At 54.5% G+C, this 21044-nt stretch overlaps 1 long non-coding RNA gene across 3 annotated transcripts; it reads right to left on the reverse strand.

Annotated features, from left to right (window-relative positions):
- Positions 1-3448: 3448 nt before the first annotated feature.
- On the reverse strand, positions 3449-13691 carry LOC149121908 (uncharacterized). 3 transcript variants are annotated; one of them, XR_016221523.1, is made up of 4 exons: positions 9732-13691; positions 8237-8339; positions 7669-7758; positions 3449-3882 (listed from the first exon to the last, which is right to left on the reverse strand). It is a non-coding gene; the product is annotated as an uncharacterized LOC149121908 (long non-coding RNA). The 3 variants fall into 3 exon arrangements; XR_016221522.1 differs by lacking the exon at positions 9732-13691 and adding an exon at positions 8486-8670; XR_016221524.1 differs by lacking the exons at positions 3449-3882; positions 9732-13691 and adding exons at positions 6506-7070; positions 8486-8677.
- Between the last annotated feature and the right edge of the window lie 7353 nt (positions 13692-21044).

Here is a 21044-nt window from a genome sequence, read left to right on the forward strand (position 1 = left end):
AGAAAAACCATTTATGTTGGGAGGCATCTGAAAACCTGCCTGTCAGGAGGTAGGTGACGGAGAGTGAGGAGTCTGACCCAGGGGCTCCAAGTGCCAGCCACAGGGACATTGTGCACGGGCTCCAAGTTCCCTGCCTGCTTGATGGGCGTCATCTTCACCATCACCTCCCAGTCACTGTGGCTACCCCCACCCTAGCAAGGTCTAGTGGTTCTCACATCACCCAGGGACAGCGCACAAAGCTGAGATGTGGTGCCTTCCACCAGCCACGTGGAATCTATTCTGAGGTACACTGGTTCAAAACAAAAATAACAATAATAATAAAATGTCATCAGGCAGCAACAGGATGAGAAGTGTCACCTGGCCAGATGCACAGTGAACCCTCCTGGGCTGACAGGGAGGCAGTGGGGTTTGGGGTCAGGGCAGGGGAGATGCAAGCATGGGGCTCTTTAAGAGCAGCCGCAGGGCTGACATTCCCCGGCCTCTGTGCGCCCTTCTTTGAGACAGCCCGAAGGGAGGCGCTACAGAAGAGAGGTGTAGGATTGTCCTTTCCAAGGAGGAGCACCCTTGTCGGGCACCCAGCCACCATGCCCCAGGGCAGCTGGCAACAAAGTCAATCTCAAGGCACCCGGGAGTCAACCACGGAAACACACCGCAAGGGGGCCGTCAGCTCTTGGGTACTCGGGGTCCACTTCCGGGACACCCCGGGCGCCCCTTCCACTCTATCCCTCACTCTCTCACGTCCACCTGCCCATCCTCCCCACCTCGGGAACCTGGCTGCAGCCCCAGCCACCTTATGTGTGCCTCGGGAGCAGGTTAGACCCTCCGTGTGCCCTGGAGAGGAGCAGCTCAGACAGCTCTGCTCTCTGGACAATACCAGCGCCCTCTCCACCCCCGTGGGCTAAGTGACCCAGCTCCAAGTGCCCCTGTCCCTGTGGACGTGTGATGGGGAGGAACCAGGGGAAGTGGTCAGGACCCCGCCACTGTGTGAATGAGGAAGGCTTGCATCAGGGGCGCTGAGGTCAGGGAGGGGGAGGGGAAGAGGGAGGAGCTGGTGAACCTGAACACAGCCCCTAATGAGGAAGCCCATCCACATCTGGAGCACGAAAGGGACATGACCTTGAGGTGGGGGAGGGAACCCAGCTCAGCGTGGGAGCCTCTGGCAACCCTAGCCAACTGCCCCCGAACTAGAGCCCAAACGCAAAAAAACAAGAGAAAGAGGGCTGCAGTGGCAAGCAGGGGAGTTTCTAGAATGATCTGCCGACCCCCAGGGAACTGCCTGGCCTCCCGATGCCCAGGCAGAGAGAGGCCAACAGGTGCTTGTTCAGGGGCCCACCCAGGGGCCCGGCGCGGTAGGAAGCAGGAAGGGACTTGGTGCCGGTCTTGGACGGCTTCCTTCTCTCCACAAAGCAGTGCTCTGGACTCAGGGGTTCGTCACCTGACGTCCACGACAAGGCGCCTTCCATCATCTCACAACCTCGGACATACGCAGTGCTGGAACCCCACAAAACCCGACTGGCAGCTTTTCTAAACGCGGGGCAAGCGGAGGCAGAGTTGGGGGGCGGGGCGTGCTGCGGCCGAGTCGGCATCTTTCTCACTGATGTAATGAAGGGGTCCTGGGGGTTAGAGAGTGAGACCGGGTGCAGAGACAGGGGAAGCAGCAGGACTGAGTGGCCTGGCCCCCGGGGTGCAGCCCTCGGTGTGGCGCCTGGATGGTGAGGCTACCGGCTGGGGGGAGCCGGGGGCTTGTTCTACCGCTTCTCTCATCACGTGGGGGCTGTGAACGCCTCGAGAATCGCATTTTCATTGCCATGCACTTGAGTGGCGAGGCGTGATTGACAGCCTGGTGGGAAGCCCGGCGCCCTTGACAGCAACAGAGAAGAGGGGTGGGCGAAAGCACGCGGCCTCTTCCGCTGCGCAGAGACAGAGCCCAGCTGCCCTCACTGGGAGCGGCTCCCCAGGCTTTCCCCGCCGCACTCTTGGCCCTTGGTTAGAAACTTCAGTTTCCTTTTGGACATAGATTTATCATTTCCGACTCCTCTGAAAGTCCTCTAAGTATTGCTCTCTAAGTCTCTGGAAAATAAAAATACGCACATGAACAGCTAGATGCTTAAGGGTGGCTGTTGCCAAGAGTCCACTTTGGTTTTGGTCATCTCCCAGCTGCGCGGCCGCAGTGTGCTCTCGGCGGGTCCCCATTCATCTGCCCTGTCATCTGTCCCCTTCAGCATGGGGCTCACCCTCACCATCCGACCCTCTCCTCGCTCAGCTGCCGGAGCTGGGCAGTGGCTGTCTCACTGTGAAGGACTTTCCCTACCAGTCCCATGGAGATGAGGCTCCACCCATCTCCCTCCAAATCCCCCACACCTCCATCTGCTCGCCTCCCACCTTCTCGATAGAAATATCAGCCACACCAGTCTCTCTTCCCCCGAGATTGCTGTGTGTTCAAATTCCCCTGTCGTTCCAGCAACAGTTTAAGCTTGAAAGCAAGAGCCATGGCTGAAAAGATTGCTCAACAAAGCAATAAATCCCATCATCTTACATCATCGCCTGACCCCACCCCCTCACGCCGCAAACCCATCTGCAGCACGGGGATCCTCGCTCTCCAGCGTGCTCCGAGGAGGAGCAGGGCCATTGCAGCCTTTGGTTTGGTTTGGTGAAGAGATGTCACCTTTCCCCTGCACAGTCAACACTTGGCGTGTGCTCAGCGCTTGCTCGTGCCTGACTTTATTTCTGGTGACCGAATGTAAACAGCGCCCAGAACTGCAGGCTACATTCACTTCCCGGGGCTGCCATAGTCAACTGCCAGTGACACAGGGGTGCAAACAGCAGAAATCCAGCGTCCTGGGATTCTGGAGGCCTGAAGTCCAAAGTCAAGCCCCTGACCCAAGCACCAGCCCGCTGAAGGAGCTCAGGTTCTCGGGCCCTGCACACCTGACACACAGAACTCTACCTGGGCAGGAGGGAGATGCCAGCACCCAAACCAGGAATCCCTGCCAGGGGAGGGAGAGGCAGCAAACGGCAGTGCAGCAGCCCTGGGCTCTATTTCCTGCCGTCAGCTGCTCTAAGCCCCACCCCTGGGCGTTCCGCGAAATCTCCCATCCTCTCCTGGCCCCAGCAGGTGCCCATTCTACAGATGAAAAAAGCAGAGGCAGGCAGAGGTAGGCAAAAGTGGCTTGGCTGATGTGTGTGTTGAAGCCACAGGCCCTGGTGGTGTGAGTCCAGTGCATTCTGGGGTCTGGGCTGGGGTTCCAGGTTGGCAAGAGTGCTTTGCCCTGAGCAAGGTGAGTCACAGAATCCAAGATAGGCGCCAGGGTCCAGCTCTGCTGAGCTTTGTTTGCAGGGCCCACATGAGGCTCTGACAACTGTGTCTGACGATTTCCAAACAGGCAATGTGGAAAATGAAGTCAAGCCAACGACATACTCTTACAAAGGGTAAAAAAAAAAATGTGAATTCAACCAATGATTTCTGTTTTAATTGCATCCATTCATACACAAGACACATGAAGTAGGGTGGTCACCAAGCCTTCAGAACATCCCCCTCCCAGAAGAACCCTAGAGGGTCCTTGAATCCAGAGAAATGCTAGACGATTCTCCAGCTCTCAGAAGACTGAAAGCCCTTGGCTTGGAGACTTCGGTTTGAATTATTTTGACATCCAGGCAGGTTTGCGGGCGAGAGTCCCTTTCACAGTTTCCACTTCCACCTGCTTCGCTCCTCTTCTCAGCTTTTTCTCATGACAAAGATCCCAAGGAACTCAGAAAACCGAACCAGGGGCTGTGGGAGGTCAGAACTTCATCTTCAGCCCAGAGCCGGCTCCCGCTCTCGAGCTGTAGAAGCCGTGGACACGGTCACGCGCGGGCTTTCTGCGGGCTACGAGGCTGCTGGCGCTGTGTGAGCAGAAGCGAGGGTCTGTGTTAAACATCATGGGTTCCTCCCTCTCCGCGTCTGCCCCTCACTCTTTCTCACCAGCGCCACGGTTTCCCCTGGCACTCGAGACAAACATATGTTATTTTCAACTCGCTGGTCTGCTGTGGCATGCACACGTGGCCCAGGCGCGGCAAATATGAATAGCCGTGCGCGTCTGCCTTTCAAACGTGGACTCTCTCCATCATTTTTTTTTTTAAATGCAACCTGAGAGGCTGGCACTGTGGTGTAGTGGGTAAAGCTGCCGCCTGCAGTGCCAGCATCCCATATGGGTGCTGGTTCAAGTCCCGGCTGCTCCACTTCTGATCCATCTCTCTGCTGTGGCCTGGGAAAGTGGTAGAAGATGGCCCAAGTTCTTGAGCCCCTGCACCCTTGTGGGAAACCTGGAAGAAGCTCCTGGCTCCTGGCTTCAAATCGGTGCAGCTGCAGCCATTGCAGCCAATTGGGGAGTGAACCAGCATATGGGAAACCTCTCTCTCTCTCTGCCTCTACCTCTACCTCTCTGTAACTCTATCTTTCAAATAAATAAATTAATTTAAAAAAATGCGACCTGAGTCGAGTGCACTGTGATCACGGCCAGGCAGCGAGGAAGTCCTTTAATGAAGCCAGCGGTTTCCAGTCCCAGACCTCGTCCCGCTCCTCCACTCTTCCGTCTGCCATACCCACCCCCCAAATTGGCAAACACTCAAACCAGGTCCAGCGGGCAAACCTCTCATGATCCTCTTATTCCTCTTACCTGCTCATGAACCTGCCTAATAAAGAACGAAATACAATAATTGGGCTTTGCAAAGACAGCCCTTGCCCAACAGGATTTATCATCTTATCATCGCAGCATAATGAAAGCACACGACAAGCAGCAGTTTGCAGATCCACTGATGGTAAACAAGAGATAATTCGCAAACTCAAGTGGGCTGGACGGCTGGCACCCTTTCAGGTAGCGGTAAGTTTAGGTCGAGTGCCAAACTGTCAGAAGGGAGACCTTTTAAAAACTGCCCCGCCTTCCAGACACTGACATCTGAATGTGTGCAGGGGTCTGGGCGGCGTGGCCATGCCCAGCCTGTGGATACAGAGACAGGTGGTAGATTTTCCCCCAGATGCTGTGGAATCTGTAGACGCCTGGCACAGAGCATACGGTGGGGAGCAAGGTTGATGATAACCCAATGGCAACTTCCATTTTTTTTTAAAGGAGCCAGGAGCTTCTTCCAGGTCTCCCACACAGGTGCAGGGGCCCAAGCATTTGGGCCATCTTCTACTGCCTTCCCAGGCCATAGCAGAGAGCTGGATCAGAAGTGAAGCAGCCAGGACTTGAACTAGAGCCCATTTGGGATGCCAGCATCGCAGGCGACAGCTTTACCCACTACACCACAGTGCTGGCCCCAGCAGCTTCCATTTAACACGTGCTTCCTACAAGCCATGCACCTCATCTCATTTAGTTTCATAAATACGCCCACTAAACAGACAGGGAAACTGAGACTTCATGCCTCTTGCCAAAGTCATCCAACAAAGCCAAGAACCTGTGCATGAGAGTTAGAGACTGTGCATCTAACATCAGCTCCTAACAAAATCCCGGGATAGGTATCACACCTGGGTGCAGTTGTCCTCCCTGGGTCCCCACTTCACTCCCAAGGGGTTCAGTTACCCCAGGTCAATAGCAGTCCAGAGATATTAAATGGAAACTCCCAGAAATAAAATTTTAAATTGCATGCTGTTCTGAGCAGCTCACAGCATCCCACTCTGCCCCACCGGGGACATGAATCATCCATTGTCCACATGGTATGTGTTTCCCGCCTGTTAGCCACTTAGTCGCCACCTGCGTTATCAGATGGACGATCCCGGTATCAGAGAGCACACTTCTGATAGCTCCAAAGCATCATGGTAGTGATGATGGCAAGTCTACTACAGTATCCGTTATAATTATCCTAGCTTATGCTTATTATTGGTTATGGCCGTTAACTGTTTAGTGTGCCTAATTCATAAAGTAAACTTTGTTATAAAGAAGCACAGCACACACAGGGTTCTGCACCATCAGTGGTTTCGGCATCTTGGAACACACCCCGATGGATAAGGGGGCTCTACTCTGTATTGGCCATTTAATCTCACAATTCTTGTAAGATGGATCTTACTGGCATTTCCCAGATGCAAGAATGAAACTCTGAGAAGTTAAATAACCTGGGCACCTGCCACACATGGCCCTCCAACTCCAGAGCCAAACTGCCAACTGGGCATCTTTCAGCGCCCCCACTTAGGCTGCGGGCCCCAGCCTCTGAAGACCAAGTTCCCACCCTATGGACTGCAGCACGTGCCTAGGACCACACACAGCTCTCTGACTCGTCATGTCATCCTGGGGTTCCCAGTCTGTGCACATGGAAACTAAGGCTGACAAACCCCACTGTCTGTGCAAGATCCCCACCTCGTATGAGACAGAACCAGAACTTTAACTGGTCCTGAAGCTCGTGTTCAATCTCTAGACTGCAGAACTTCTTAAGGTACCTTTCTGAACCGAACATGGAGCTTGGGTATGTGCACATGGGGAGGGTTGTTGCTGTTGTCACATAATCACGAGAATAACAATGAGCTAGTATTTCCTTTCCCGAGGCTTCTTGTACAACTGGTACGGGGAGGGGGGGGGTGGTATGCAGTTGTTAAACCACCAAGAAACCCCCATGCCAGCGACAAAGGCTTCCCTGTCTAGCCATAGTCCTCAGCTCTGACTTGGAAAGGACCCCACATGGTGGCTTGTGGTCTCAGCAGTTACCACCCTCACCACCACCATCCACCGCCAGAAGTTTTCCACCTTCCCAGAGAGAAACCGGGTACTCATTAATCACAAAGTCGCCTGTTTCTCTCCACCTTCCACCCCTCTGTCCGCCCAGGAATCCTCTGAGCAATGCCCAGTCACTATGAATGACTCATTCTAGGGACTTCATATACGCAGAATCACATAAGGGGCTTCATATAAGCAGTCCTTCGTGTCTGGCCTGTCACTTGGCGTAGTGTCTTTGGGTTCCTCCCATTGTAGCATGTGTCAGAAGCTGGCGCTTTTCAAGGTTGAATGGTGTTCACTGCATGGATAGACCACGGGCAGTCTGAAGGCTCCTTAGAACTTGTACATGACCATGGTCTCGCAATCCCACTGCTGGGTACACGCCACCTGTGGCAGAAACTCAACCAGATATCAGACCACCAGTGTCCATGGGGGGGTTTCATCAGAGCAGCCAAAAGGAGGAAACCAGCCAGTGTCCACTGATGGCTGAGTGGCTTGAGGAAGCCGGGTCTATCCATGTGATGGAGACCCTGGGGCTGGTCCATACGCGCTCTGTCTGGCTCTTCCTCTAGTGTATTTTCCCTGAACTTGCTGAGAGATCCTGAGTAAGCTCCAGGCTCACTGCCCCCTGTGAGCACCAAAGGCATAGACCCCACCATCCTGCCCAGCCCCTGTGTGCCCACCGCATCCTAACAGAGATGCAGACTCCCCCTCCGTCCACCCCAGACCCTTCCTCTTCAAGATCTAGTGCTTTGAATCCCCGCCTAGAAAGCTTCACCCCCATAGCATGGGAGTCCCCTCATTCTCATACCCCCCTTGGGCAAGCAGCAGCCAGGCCTACAGGGGGCCCTGGTGTGTCCGGGCCGCAGCCTCTCTCCTAGCCCCGGGTACCGCTCACTTCCCCCACCCTGTCCCGGGAGACATCTCCGGGGTGGCTTTATGAGCGAGGCTGGGGAAATCTATTAATGAGGGTGGTAATTGTTACCTTTGGGCATGGCAGCTGATTTACAGATCTCGGGAAATGTTCATGCCTCAGATTCCACAGGCATAAATTTCAGCTTTTCCACCATTTTATCTGCAGCAAAACAAAGCCCAGGGAGATTCCACATCCAGGGCTACAGATGTTTGGCCGCACGGAACATTCTTCTAAGACAGGGCAGGGGGTGTTTCGTTTCACGGACAGCGTGTCATCACCGGTGCCGTCCAGGCCCACGCGTCCCCATCAGCGGGGAAGCACTCAGTGGGTGTCAGCGTGGGTTTCCTAGGAGGAAAAGGGCCCAGCGCGAGGAGGCAGGGCAGCGGGGCAGCCCCGCAGGCCCTAAGCTTTGTCCAGACGGAGAAGGCGCATCTTGATCAAGCAGGCTGCCTGACTTCCAGAGCAAAGCAGCCCCTTGGCCCGCAGCCGGGGTGGGGGGTGGGGGTGTCGGGGCCGGGGTGTGGTTTGGGGAGGGCAGTGGAGCCATGTTCTTAGAACTCGCTTGAGAAGCGACTTTGGAGCTCGTGCACCCCATTTGGAAGGTGAGTGGGCGCCCGCGAGAGACAAAAGTACTGACCCCAGTGTCTTCCAAAGGAGAATCTGGGGGAGTTGGAAAGCTGGAAGGGAACTCAGTGCTTTGGGATTCATCCAGTTGGAGGTTCCAGGGACTCCTGTAAGGGCTATAAAGCCAGAGTAATTTATTCCCCAAAGAAAAGAGGAAAAACAGCTACAACATCTCCTAAGATACAAGCAGAAAAACATCCCCCACCCTCCCCCGCCGCCGCCCCAGCCCGCCCTGCCGGCCCTCAGAAGTCTGCCTTCCCACCTGGGCTCCTCCATGCCAGTGGCGGCCTCAGCATGACGTCAGGATCTCCAGCACCACATGGGTGCCAGACAGGCCCCGCGACCTGAGCCCCCTCCTCCCTTCCAGGTGCTGCATCGGAGACCTGAGGCTGGGACACAAAGCGGCGCACAGCCCAGTGCTGTGTCTGGTTTCACTGCAATTGAAACAAGCCCCTGGGATTCCAATCATTCAACAAATATTTGCTGCACGTCTGCTACGTGTAAGGCACAGCACGAACAGGACTCGAGGAATTTCTGGCCCATCAATGTTCACAGTTTCAAGTGAGAGTTCAAGAAGAGCTCATCTTGGACTCTTGTATAACTCCTGGTGGTTGCCGAAGCTCCTAGCCTATGGGGGCTACGCTAACAGCACAGAAGTGCAGCTCCTCAGGCCCCCTTTACAGAGGAGGAGGACGAGGGTCAGAGGAGCAAGGGGGCTGCCCAAGGTCCCCCAGCAAAGTTAGAACCAGGACTTCTGAGAAAGGGGGAGGGATCAGCTGAACATCACCCTGTGAGAGCGAAGCAAATGGGGCTCACCTGCATAGGGACCACGTGACTCCAAGCCTCTTTATTCTTGGCAGGTGCAAAAGGAAAAAAAAAAAAAAGACCGGTATTTGGGGGTGGAGAGGGGCTGTGCATGACTGCAAGGAACTGAGTAGGAAGCCATCGTGAGAAGGGAGGGGCTTCTAGAGATTTCATTCATAATTCCAGCATTGTCCCAGGATGCTGGGCTGGACAAGGCTGAAAAGGACTGACCCTTATGTTTAGGGAAGGGAAGTCGAGCCAAGAGCCCCCACCTCGAGGCCTGGTGTCAAGGTCACTGCCCCTTCCCCTCCACCAGCCGAGATGCTGTCGACAGGGGAGAGTCAGCTCAGAGCAGAGCAGCCCCGCCGCCTCTGTGCCCTCCTCCCCGGCTCTTCTCTTCTCCGGGAGGGAAGGCGAGAAGGAGACACCAGGCCTAGAGGGGGAATTTAAGGACGGCTGCGCGGCACCACTGCAGAGATGGGTCTTCACGCTCCAGCGTCTCGGGCTTGCTGCTGCAGCCCGCGCAGAGGTCTTCCCGGAGGAAGCGCTCCTGGGATGCCCGGAACTGTGATGGGGCCCAGAGACGACCTCCTCGGGCGTGTGATTAGCAATGCCTTCCAAGCTGCGGGGGGCGTGGGCTTTCTTGCCCCACACGCCCAGGAGGCGCAGGCGCACTAAATGCCAAACGCACGTCTATAGCATACCTGCATCCCGCACCCACTGCAGGTCCTGCTGATGAAATGCAGTCTTCGGAGCCTCAGCCTGGGCATCCAACGCCAACTGATGAAATGGGCCGGTGCGAAGGGCTCTCTCCCGCGCTGGCCATGGAAGAGCCCGCTTGCTTTGGGGTCTGCCTTGCATTCCTTACTTTAGGAAATTACCTCACTGGCTCCACCTGGTTCTGGTAAATCTGTCAATCAAGGGGCCACGCCTACTTCCTCCAGGCTGGCCAATCAGAATACTCCATGCTCAATCTCAAGTCTTCAGTTGAGACAGGCATATGACTCAAGTCTTCCAATCAGAGTCTTTTCCAGAGATTAAGAAGGATGAAGAGCAGGCCTGTGTCTGGGACCACTGGCCATGAGGCAGAGGTGACTGTGGGCTTACATTGAGAGTCAGGATGCTCTGAGAAATAGAAACAGGTCCTGGTGATGGTGTTTAAACCCCGGATCTGGCTGCCCTGAGGTCAGGTCTACGGCCTTGAACTTCCCAGTTGTGCCGTGCATTGCAATGCGGGTTAATAAATGTGGTGGTCCTTCCTGGGGACGCTCCTCACTCAGGTTTGCCTCGCAGTCTGCCCGGGAGGAGCCGGTGGGGACTGGAGCTCCCGGGCAGCTCTGTTCATCCTGCCCTGACCTGTGAAAGCAATCTGCAGGCTTGCACCCTCCAAGCCCTTGTCACAAGCTGGTCTCCCTCAGGGCCAGGCAAGAGCTCGGGTGGCTTCGGTCAGACCCTTTGCCACTGCTCCACCCAGCTTGAGCAACCCCAAACACCACTCAGGGCCCAAGTCTCAACATGCAAAGTAGCAGGAAGGAGGCGAGGGAAGAGCAGACAAGGATGCAGCCAAGTGTTAGCTTTGAAGAAGTACAATTCCTCGTTGGACAAAAAGACGGGGAAATAAGTAGGCAATTTGACGGTGCCATAGCTTCAGGTGTCTGATTTAATTGGCCCTGAGCTCACAGCTCCAGCGTGGGGGTTGCACAGAGGTTGGCTGGTTTCCTGCAGCTTCCTGCCTTTCCCTGATGACCCACTAGCCAACCTCAGGGTGCTGCCATCGACCAGGCATTCCCAGGTACCCATCGGACCACTTGGTGTAATCCAGCTTGATAGTGGCAGAAAGGACAATAAGGAAGGGGGAATGTTTATGAATTCCTTCCCAGAAGGATAAACAGAAGCCCATGCGCTTAAAAGATCGCTGCATTTAATCTAAGTCCTTCTACCTCCAGAAAAAATGAGATCCACCTCCCAAGAGGGGCTCACGTAGAGGCAATCGGAGACGTCCACTTCTAAGACCCTGAGCTAGCCAGTATCCTGTGGGTTCCCAGGGACACAACACAACCCAAAAAAGGGTGCATGAAGTATTGTAGGCTCACTTAACGGACAGTTTTGGTGGCCTCCAAGTATGGCGGAATCCAGGTAGACAATGTATACAGTGTCGTAAGAAAATGTTTCTCCCAACCTCTGTGCTCTTCTTCCCTTTCTGGTTACTTCAGCTTCAGCCAGGCCTCCTGAAGGGACGCCTATGGCTTCTGCTTTGCCTGCTACCCTGAACTTCCAGCCAAGGGAATGTGCCTCCCTACCGGCCCTACCGACAGAGATCTCTGAAGTCAGTCTCATCAGACGAGCTTGGGTCAACTGCTCATCTCTGATTCACTCACCACGGCCAGTGGGGGGCCTGGAATGATCCGGATAAGAAGTTATGTCAACCTGCTCCACAATGGATTCAGACTAGGAAGAGAGCATTTTCTCCCAGAAAAACAGAAAGGATTCTGTTTCCCACTGAGGTCAGATGGATGCTGAGCTGTCCTTTAAAAGTCAGAGAAGAGAGATCATCAACGGTTGCCTCCCCGGATGCTAAAATCAGAGACTTGATGAGCATAACTGCTGGAGCCTCCTGTTCCCTTGCCCTTCACACATTCTGCAGCCCGGGAGAATCTCCCATCATGGGTGCACAGGACCTGAGTCCAACATGACTGTGCCTGTAATCCATCCACATGACTGTGAACCCAGGAACACGTGCAAACCCAAGGGACGCACAGACTTCTCCCCAAAACCCAGGTCCCTGCACTTCTGAAGCCACAGGGATGGCCCGCTGCTCAGCCAGGGGCGCCTCCGGCTTTGTGTGGACGTCAGCATCCTGCCGGGGCTCCATCCCCTGCCATCTTAACAAGCACAGACCACAAGCTCCCAAGTCACAGCTGCTTCCACCAAGATGCCTTCATCACACCAAGAGTGACGTGGCCTCTCAACCCTGCACGCCCCGAGCCTCTCTGAGATCCTCCATCCCAGAGGCCCCCAAGCTCGTCCCCTCCATTCTCGCCTGAACTCTGCACATGTGCCAGGAAGAGCCAACCACTACGGTAGCAATAGCATGCCGGGTATTTGAGAGCATTGCATTTGGAGCTATATTCTCATTGATGGGGTATTAACGAGTCCCCTTTCTGTCACTGCTTTTGACAAAGCCATTGACTACGTATTTGGCAGTGCTGGACCAATAAAATTGCTGGCTCCTAGTATAGGAGAAAGTACAACACACACACACCTCAGGTTCCAGAAAATTCCCTGCCTTTGACATCACTGAAGGGCCAGGAGATAAGGGACAGAAATTCACAGGTAGGCAAGGCAGTGAGTCCAACAACTTTATGGAAACGGTGACTCCAGAAAGGGCACCTGGCCTGGGAAAGTCACCCTGGACTGTGAGTGCCCGCTGTCCAAGAGGCCCTTAGGGGACCCTGAGGGGACGTCAGGGCTGGCACACCGGTCAGGGCACAGTGAGATGTGGAGTAGCCTGGGAGCAGAGACTGGACTGGACACCAGCAGGAGCACTGGGAGGAGACTCAGAGCCAGCTTGTCCTCCATCACAACCCCACGTACTGCGTGCCCACTGCATTCCAGGCTCCCTGCGCAACGTGCAGTGTCCTCATCAGCTCCGTGCGTCCTGCCACATCACAGAGGTCAGGACCGTCACGGACCCCATTCTACAAGCTCAGAGAGGCTGCTCCCTCGCCCTGGGGCACACAGCTGACTGGCAGCAGACACAGAGTGAGGCTGGAGACCGTACCACGTGGGGCACCGACTGCCCTATCCGAAGGCTTCTCTCCTGGTTACCCTGGCAACAGCCGTCTCTGTTATTTCTAACCTGGGACTGCTAAGGGCCTCAAAGGTTATAAGCTCTGCTCTTTTAATTACATCCACCTGACAAAAGTCACCTTAATTAGAAAGCCTCCACCAAAGAAAATGCAGCCACAGGGGCTGGGCCGAGCGGTCCCCCGGGGCGGGTCTTTCTGATGTGACAGTCACTGAGTCACAGTTCAGCTCTCTGCACCCCAGGCCTGGACAACCCCACCACTCCAGCCAGCTGCTGTCTCTGGCCCCCAGCCCTTCACCCTTTGGGGTTCATCACAAGGTCACCGTCACAGAGAAGCCTCAGCGGTTCCACTGCCCACGGGACAAGACGGAAACCCCTGCCTGGCGTTCAGCATCCGCACCCTGCAGCCACGGCTTCCAACCCCAAGGCCTTTTCCAGGCCATGCCTCCCCCTGGCAGCCCAGAGCATGAGCTGACCACAGCCAAGCCTCGGCAGGGGACAAGGGCAGATACTGGGCTGGCACCACGGCTCAATAGGCTAATCCTCCCCCTGCAGCGCCGGCACACCGGGTTCTAGTCCCGGTCGGGGCGCCGGATCCTGTCCCGGTTGCCCCTCTTCCAGGCCAGCTCTCTGCTGTGGCCAGGGAGTGCAGTGGAGGATGGCCCAAGTGCTTGGGCCCTGCACCCCATGGGAGACCAGGAGAAGCACCTGGCTCCTGGCTTTGGATCAGCGCGGTGCGCCGGCCGTGGCGGCCATTGGAGGGTGAACCAACGGCAAAAGGAAGACCTTTCTCTCTGTCTCTCTCTCTCACCGTCCACTCTGCCTGTCAAAAAAAAAAAAAAAAAAAAAAGACAAGGGCAGATACTGGAGGAGGCAGTGGCCCACATTGCCACGCCTGCCCCGCCTGCCCCGCCCCTGGGAAGGGGAGCACAGACTCTCAGACCTGATTGGCAAGTGTCCAAGAGGTTAGGGAGCCAGGCCTGAGGCACAGAGAGAAAGCGAGGCACTGTTGGAGCCACTCCTGTGTCGCTCTTGCTCTGAGCAAGAATGCGCTTTGGGAGTGACGCCCTACCCACCCCCAGAAAGGAAGCTTAATAATGCCGCCCACCCCTCGGCCCCCTCGGCATCCCCAGCTCCTCTCCATCCCTCTCGAGTCTGTACTTCTGTGACACTCCCCACACCACACCCATCCAGGGGGGCACTCACAACACCCCCAGAGCAGTGTAGGGGTCAGGCCAGCCTCCCCACAGTGCTGTGAGCATGCAGTGACCAGGACTGGCATCATGGTGGACCAATGAGGTTCCAACCAGAACCCAAGAGAGGGCTCCACCCTGGGAACCCAGCGGGGGCTGGTCTGCACTGCCCCCCCAGGCTGCTGTGGGCACCCGGATGGGCCTGGCCAAACCCCTTCCCCAGCCCCAGGGGAGACCAGGCGATGCTGAGTGGTGGTGTGCTGGCAGGAGAAAGGAGAGCTGGTGACTGGGGCAGGGGGACGAGGGTGAGAGCTGGCACGGGATCGCTGCCTGCCAGGTACCTGTAAGGCCGCAGAGAAGGCAGACGCCTTATACAGGAGCCAGGCGTGGACCCAGTGGGAGCTGCTCCTGCCTCACGGCCGCCTCCCTCCCAGCTGTGCCTTCCGGCCACACCGCCCCACACCCTGGCACAGATGCCGAAACCTGTGCCCTCCAGGCCAGCGCCCTCGGCTGTGCCTCAGCCTCTCTCCTCCCATTTCTCCATCTTTTGGAAGGTTTGATTCACCTTGCATGGGCTGTGGCAGGCTCCCTGATGGTGCCTACCATGCTGTCGCAGCCCCCACCCCCCACCGAGAGTTCTCCTTGTCCCAATCCCCGGCACAATCTCCTGTCACCTCAGGAGACAAATTCTCTTATCTGTGCAAAAAAAAAGGAAAAACAGACATTCACCAGCTGTCAGCGGCCCTGCGTGATAGGACGTAAACTAAATGCCCCTCACCAGGGGCCGCCCTGTAAACGAGGCAGCATCCATCTCGTGGAATTCTGTAGTCGGGTGGGAGGAAAGAATCCAGGTGGGAGGCTGCATCTGGGCAGGGCACGGTGGGAGCAGGCCTGGGGGAGACGGGCCAACAGATTTCAACTTACGCTCTTCATGTTCTAATGGTTTTTTTTTTTAAGTTATTTATTTGAAAGAGTTACAGATAGAGGTAGAGAGAGAGGTCTTCCATCCGCTGGCTCACTCCCTAAATGGCTGCAATGGCTGGAGCTGAGCTGATCCGAAGCCAGGAGCCAGGAGCTTCTTTCAGGCCTCCCACGTGGGTACAGGGAGAGAAGGACTTGGACCATCCTCTGCTGCTTTCCCAGGCGCATTAGCAGGGAGCTGGATTGGAAGTGGAGCAGCTGGGACTTGAACCTGAGCCCATATGAGATGCCGGCACTGAAGGCCAGGGCTTTAACCTGCTGCACCACAGCACTGGCCCCATAAGTTCTAATTTTTAAAAGGAGCTTATATTCATTGAGTCACTGATCTTTTTAAAAATTTTTTTTTATTTATTCAAGAAGCAGAAATGACAGATGGTTCATTCCCTAAATGCCCACCACAGCTGAGCCAAGCCTAAACTGGAGCTAAGTCTCCCATGTGGCTGGCAGGAACCCCACTACTTGAGCCATCACCTCTACCTCCCAGGATCTGCATTAGCAGGAAGCTGGGGTCAGGAGCCAGAGCTGGGGACCGAACCCAGGACCCCAGTGTGTGACACAGGTTCTTCACCAGCACCTTAACCACTACCACAAACACCTGCCCTGGTAATTTTTTAAAATATTCTCTGAACACTCTCATCTCTCACGCCAACTCGAGGCCCTCTGCCTTCGGCTTTCACGTCTTAGTTGGCCCCTTGTTTCACTGGGAGTGGGGCTGGGTTTCACTGGTTCTGGAAGAAGACTACGCTCAGGTTTGCTGTGTGCTGCCTCCCAGGCCCCTGCCGCCACGCCTGGCTCTTGGGCATTGTGACTCTCCAGCGCCCTGCCCTGAGGTCAAGGGCCATGCTTCGTATGCTAGAGACACACTCTACCTCGGGGAAGCCTGTGCCAGTGAGGGGCAGGGCCTCCCATTCCCCGCCAGGACGAGGTCAAGAAAATGGCTCCAGCCGAGTCTGCAGTGAGCCCAGGAGCCTGGAGTCCCCCACACTCCCAAGGAGGACAGCCCGGTGCAGAGCACGGCCCACGCGGTAGAGGGTGGGGAGCACGGAGCTCCATGAGGAACAGGTCTCAGTACCTCCCAGGCTGGCCACTGATCAGCACTGGTCCATTTCTGGTGATCCCTTGGCTGGGAGGGAGGAGAAGTGTGGGAACCAGCGGATGGAAGACTCTGGCCTCCCAGCACACCCCGGTCAGGCCCAGCATGGAGCTGTCCACACGCGGCGTTCAGCAGCTGCAGTGGGAAGCTCACTGAGCCCACCACGAGAGAGCCTGGCATCTTGGATCAGGACCCACAGCCACAACAAAGAGGAGAGAGCAGCCGCTCTCCCCTGATGGTTATTTCTGGCATTTCAGGTCCACTCCGTCCACTCCACTGTCACCATCTCCCCACAGCCCTCCCTTTACTGTGCTCCACGCCCAAGGCTGCCGTGTTCCCGTGGAGTGGTCACCGCGACACGTCAGCCTCCACCCGTTCTCCACCTGCTCCGCGTCCACCCCGCTGGGATTTCAAGGCCCGCCACCAGCTGTGTTTTTGGAGCACAGGCCTCAGGGACTTCCAAGTCCCTTGGGAGAGACCACTGTTCAACTACCGTAGAATATAGATCATTAAAATTGTGTACGTGGTGACAGGTCACCAGGGAGCCAAAAGATGCTACTATAATTTGAATTTGAACTCTGAAATGGATTGTGCAGGATATAGAAGGTGTAAAGAAGACAAGCACAACTCCAGAATTTAATTGGTTGTTGTGGTTTTTTTTTTTTTTTTTAACTTAGGTACTGTCTTTGCATTATGGGGTTTGTTGGTTAGGATGAGAAGTTTCCTTCCCACCTATGGGACCATCAAGGAAAGGGGAAGGCAGTTAGGTGCCTGAGTGTTCTGGATATACGGGGAGCTGGAAAGAAAATCTAAATGAGCCTCACATTGTTTGCTGCTTCCTAATTTTTTTAAGGTTCTGTGTCTTATTTACAGTCTATGGTGCATTCTCTCATTGACCCATTGAGAGAGAAACTTACAAGTTGTGTCCTGACTTCGGGTTACGCCTCTGTGAAAACATCAGAGCAGGAGCCCAAGCCGCAATCAGAGAGCAACGCAACAGCAGGTGGGGCCTCGCCTCTTCTTCGTTCTAGTACTTTCCACCAGGCCTTTTAGAAACAGTTGAGGCTTATTTCAGAACAGCTGGCCTCTTCTTTCCATAGTTTCCACAGGTAGAAGTTTGGTCACAGGAAGAAAGCACCACTCCCAACACTGAAGTCTTTGCCACCATTTTCTCAAGTGTACCTACCACGGCTGCTCACTTTGAAGCAGGGGCCAAAGATAATCCCAAATAATTTTTAATTAAAGATCATCATTTAAAATGTATAATTTTGTAAGTCTAGCAGCGATTAACTACATTAGGGACTTCGATGACACCCGTCACAATTAAGTGTTTTCAGTGTTGAGCCAATTAAGGGTTAACAGGCTGCAAATACCATCCTTGCACATTTTTGCTTAATGAATTCGTAGTGGGAAACTATTCTCATTAGGTTAATTTGTCAACACAACCAAGTTACATCACCAGGACTTTTCTCTGGGCTCACAAATGCAAGTGCCCATGTACTGCACTGTTCGTTTTAGCGTTGGATTGTGGCTACTGGAACAAGAGCGTTTTCCATGAAAGGAAAGACTTTGAGAGAAGCTGTTGAGGTCTTGGACTAGGCCTGTTTATGTCGCTTTATGGCGCTCTCTGGGGCTTTCTGCCTGTATTTCCCTAGTAGGTTGTCATGCCAGAGAGTAAAACACGGATCTGTGTACCTGTCGAGGGAGGGCGCAGCCCCTAAGACGGGCCTGATGGCCGCAGGGAAAACCTCTCTCCTCCCTGAGCGGGCTCGGCTAGGGAGGGCTGTGTTGTTTCTCTCACGAACCTGAGAAAGCACACGGTCTCCCCCCAGACCGTTTCCACTGCCTTCTGAGAAGGTTGGCTATCATGGCGGAGGAGGGGAAAACACGCTGTCTCACTCCAAGGCTGTCTGTGTGCTAATTAGTGGGCTTAGAATTAGTGCAGGAATAATTAGTCAATCTCAATGTCAAGGCTTTTCCAGGAGGAGCGCCATCATTCTCCAGCCGGGTCTTCGGGTTCCGTGTCTTAGTTGTGGGTCTTAGTTGTGTCCGAGGCAAGCGCTCCTGCTGTTTTTAAGAGCAGAGGAGGTGGAAACCTCTGATGTGGTTTGAGCACGAGGAGCCAGGTGGTGGAGCTGTGTTGTGAGCGCAACACCGAAAGACAATTTCAGATGAGGACACGACTCAGGACAGACTGACGTGGAGCGTGGGAACTGTCCACAGTGTTCAAAGCTGACGAAGCGCACAGCAGAGCACCACGGACGTGAGGATAGCGTGCATTTTAAATGATCCTGTGTCCGCGCTGAGCAGGAAAATTCTGGAAGAATATACTCAATTCTGATGATGGGGTTATCTCTCCAGGGCAGGTTCATGGGTCATTTCTCCTTTTTTCCTTGTCCCCTCTCCCCATTGTCTAATTCTTTACTGTGAGTATTACTTGGTGATCAGAACAAAACTATTTTTATTAAGAAGGGAGTGAGTCTGCGAATCCCACTGGCCTGGGCGTCAGTGTGGGGGGAAGAACCCACAAACCCTAGCTAAAAAGATGCCAAGGACAAAAGGAAAAAAATGTGAATTCACAGTGGTCTGGTTTACTTTTTTAATCCCTAAAAGTTATTTTTGCTAATTACACAAAAAAGACAAGTTTGGGTGGAAGGGGTTTAATCTGGGTTTGGATTTGGTTTTAATTAAAGCAGCAGCCTTCTCAAAACGTCACCAGCACACAACAAACAGGGAACGTGGCCCACAGTGGAAAAATTATTTATTTGAATGTTTATCACTTCATTCATTCCACAAGCATGGATGAAACTCTTCCTAGCCCTATGCCAATGAGCTCCTTGCATGGAGCAGGGGCTGGGAACAGGGATCAGACCAGCCTTCCCCGGAGCAGCCCACAGGCTCATCCCTAAGTGTGTGTGGGGTGAGGTCGGGGGCTTCCCATGTAGGGGGTTAGCCAGGGCTAACAAACACAGGACCAGCCTACGCCACGGAACAAAGGGAGGCTTTCTGAAGATGGAGCTGTAAGGTGAGCCCTGAACATCCAGACTGGCCCAGGCAACACATCAGCAAAGGGTCATCGACTGTCCTCAGCTCAGGGTGCAGCCGCTAACAGCTCCAGCTTCCACTGTGCCGTGCTGAGCAGTGGCTGGCGGCCAAGCCACAGGGAATTCACTGTGCCTGCAGATGCAGGGCTGAAATACAGGGACGCCTCAAAATGTTCATGGGAAAATGAAATTAGAAGATATTTAACTTGGTGCAAAAAATATTTTGAAGCTTGTGCATAGTTTTTCAATTAGGCAAATGATGCATATGTGTGATTTTCTACCAGCTTTTTGAAGACCTTTGTATGCACGGCTTTCAAAAATGTTTGCCACCAAAGCAAATACATTTTTTAATTCCATTTTCCACCAACTTTTAAAATATTTTAAAGTTCTATATTTATTTATAAGTCAGAATTACATAGAGAGAGGGAAAGACAGATGGGGGGGGGGGAGACGGGGGAAGGGGGGGAGAGAGATCCTCCATCTGCTGGTTCACTATCCAAATGGCCACAAAGGCCAGACCAAAGCCAGGAGCCAAGAGCTTCTTCTTGCTCACCCACATGGGTACAGGGGCCCGAGCACTTGGGCCATCCTCTGCCACTTCCCCAGGTACATCAGCAGGGATCTGGATCAGAAGTGGAGCAGCCGGGACTCGAACCGGGGCCCAGATGGGATGCTGGCTCTGCAGGTGGTGGCTTCACCTGCTGCACCACAGCGCTGGCCCCTCCGTGAACCTTTTGGAGTGCTGTTGTGCAGGACAGAATCTGTGCTCGCTCCAAGACCTGCCCAGGAAATTGCTCCTTTGCCCAAATCCCTGCTCTCAGCTCCTTCGTCTGCGTGTATCTCTCCCTCATAACAGCACAATGCAGAAAAACATTTGCGGTATTCTGACTTTCCGGTCTGGATCCTGGGTAAACAGGAGGTCCCTGTATGCATGTATGTGCGTGTGTATGCATGTACATATGTAGTGGGGCTCCGTCCGTCCATCGAGTGCCCCTTGGCTCATTGAAGATGACGCTTGGCCTATTTAGGTCACAGTTTGCAAACGCAGAGGTTGGCAGCTGCCTCTGTGTCCCTGAGTTACACCTGACCGAGAAGCCCACAGTCTCCCTCTGCTCCCAGCGGCGGGCGCTGTCATGGCTGCACCATTTGTCCAGCCTGTCGGCAGCCACCTGTGCTGCTGACCTCATCTGGCCTGACTTAATGCTATCATAAATCTAAAAGTTCCTGATCCCGTTTCACAGATGAGGACCCTGAAAGATAAAGCGGTTGAAGCACCTATGCCGGAAGCAAGATTTGAATCCAGACTCTCCAATGCCAAAAGCACGGTGATGCGGCACAGGCCCCCGTGCCCATCGGCGCCTGGTCTCCACCTGAGGAGCCCGGGGCCTGCAGGCAGAGCAGCGCTGAGCTGAAGTGCATCCTGTGCCCTGGGAGCAATGCTGTCCCCGGACGCTGGGCTCTGGAAGCTTCGCGTACGGGAGCAGTGATCTTAAACCACGGAAACCAGCCATTGGTCAATGAAGACCAGCGCTTTTGAATGACGAATGGATGGGGATGGAATGGAATGGAATGGAATGGGATGGGATGGGATGGGATGGGATAGGGTGGGGTGGGGTGGGATGGAAATGAACCAGTCAATGTAAGTAGCAAGGGTAAATATCATTTCCGGAATCGTATCTGAGGTTCATGTGTGTGTGTGCAGGGCCGTGGGGAATGGCTGTCAGGTTAGCCTTCCTTCATGCTCCAGCCAGTCCAGAATCGCAGCCGTCTCAGTCCATTTTCTGTTGCTGTACCAAACTGCCTGAGCTCAGGTAACCCAGGAAGAATGGAAGTGTGTTGGGCCCATGGCTCTGGAGGCTGGGAAGAGCCAGAGCATGGCGCCGGCCTCTGACCCGTCA

Source organism: Oryctolagus cuniculus, chromosome 15 (assembly GCF_051225735.1).
Source record: "Oryctolagus cuniculus isolate XC-2025 breed Fujian yellow rabbit chromosome 15, ASM5122573v1, whole genome shotgun sequence".
NCBI classification, from domain to species: Eukaryota; Metazoa; Chordata; class Mammalia; order Lagomorpha; family Leporidae; genus Oryctolagus; species Oryctolagus cuniculus.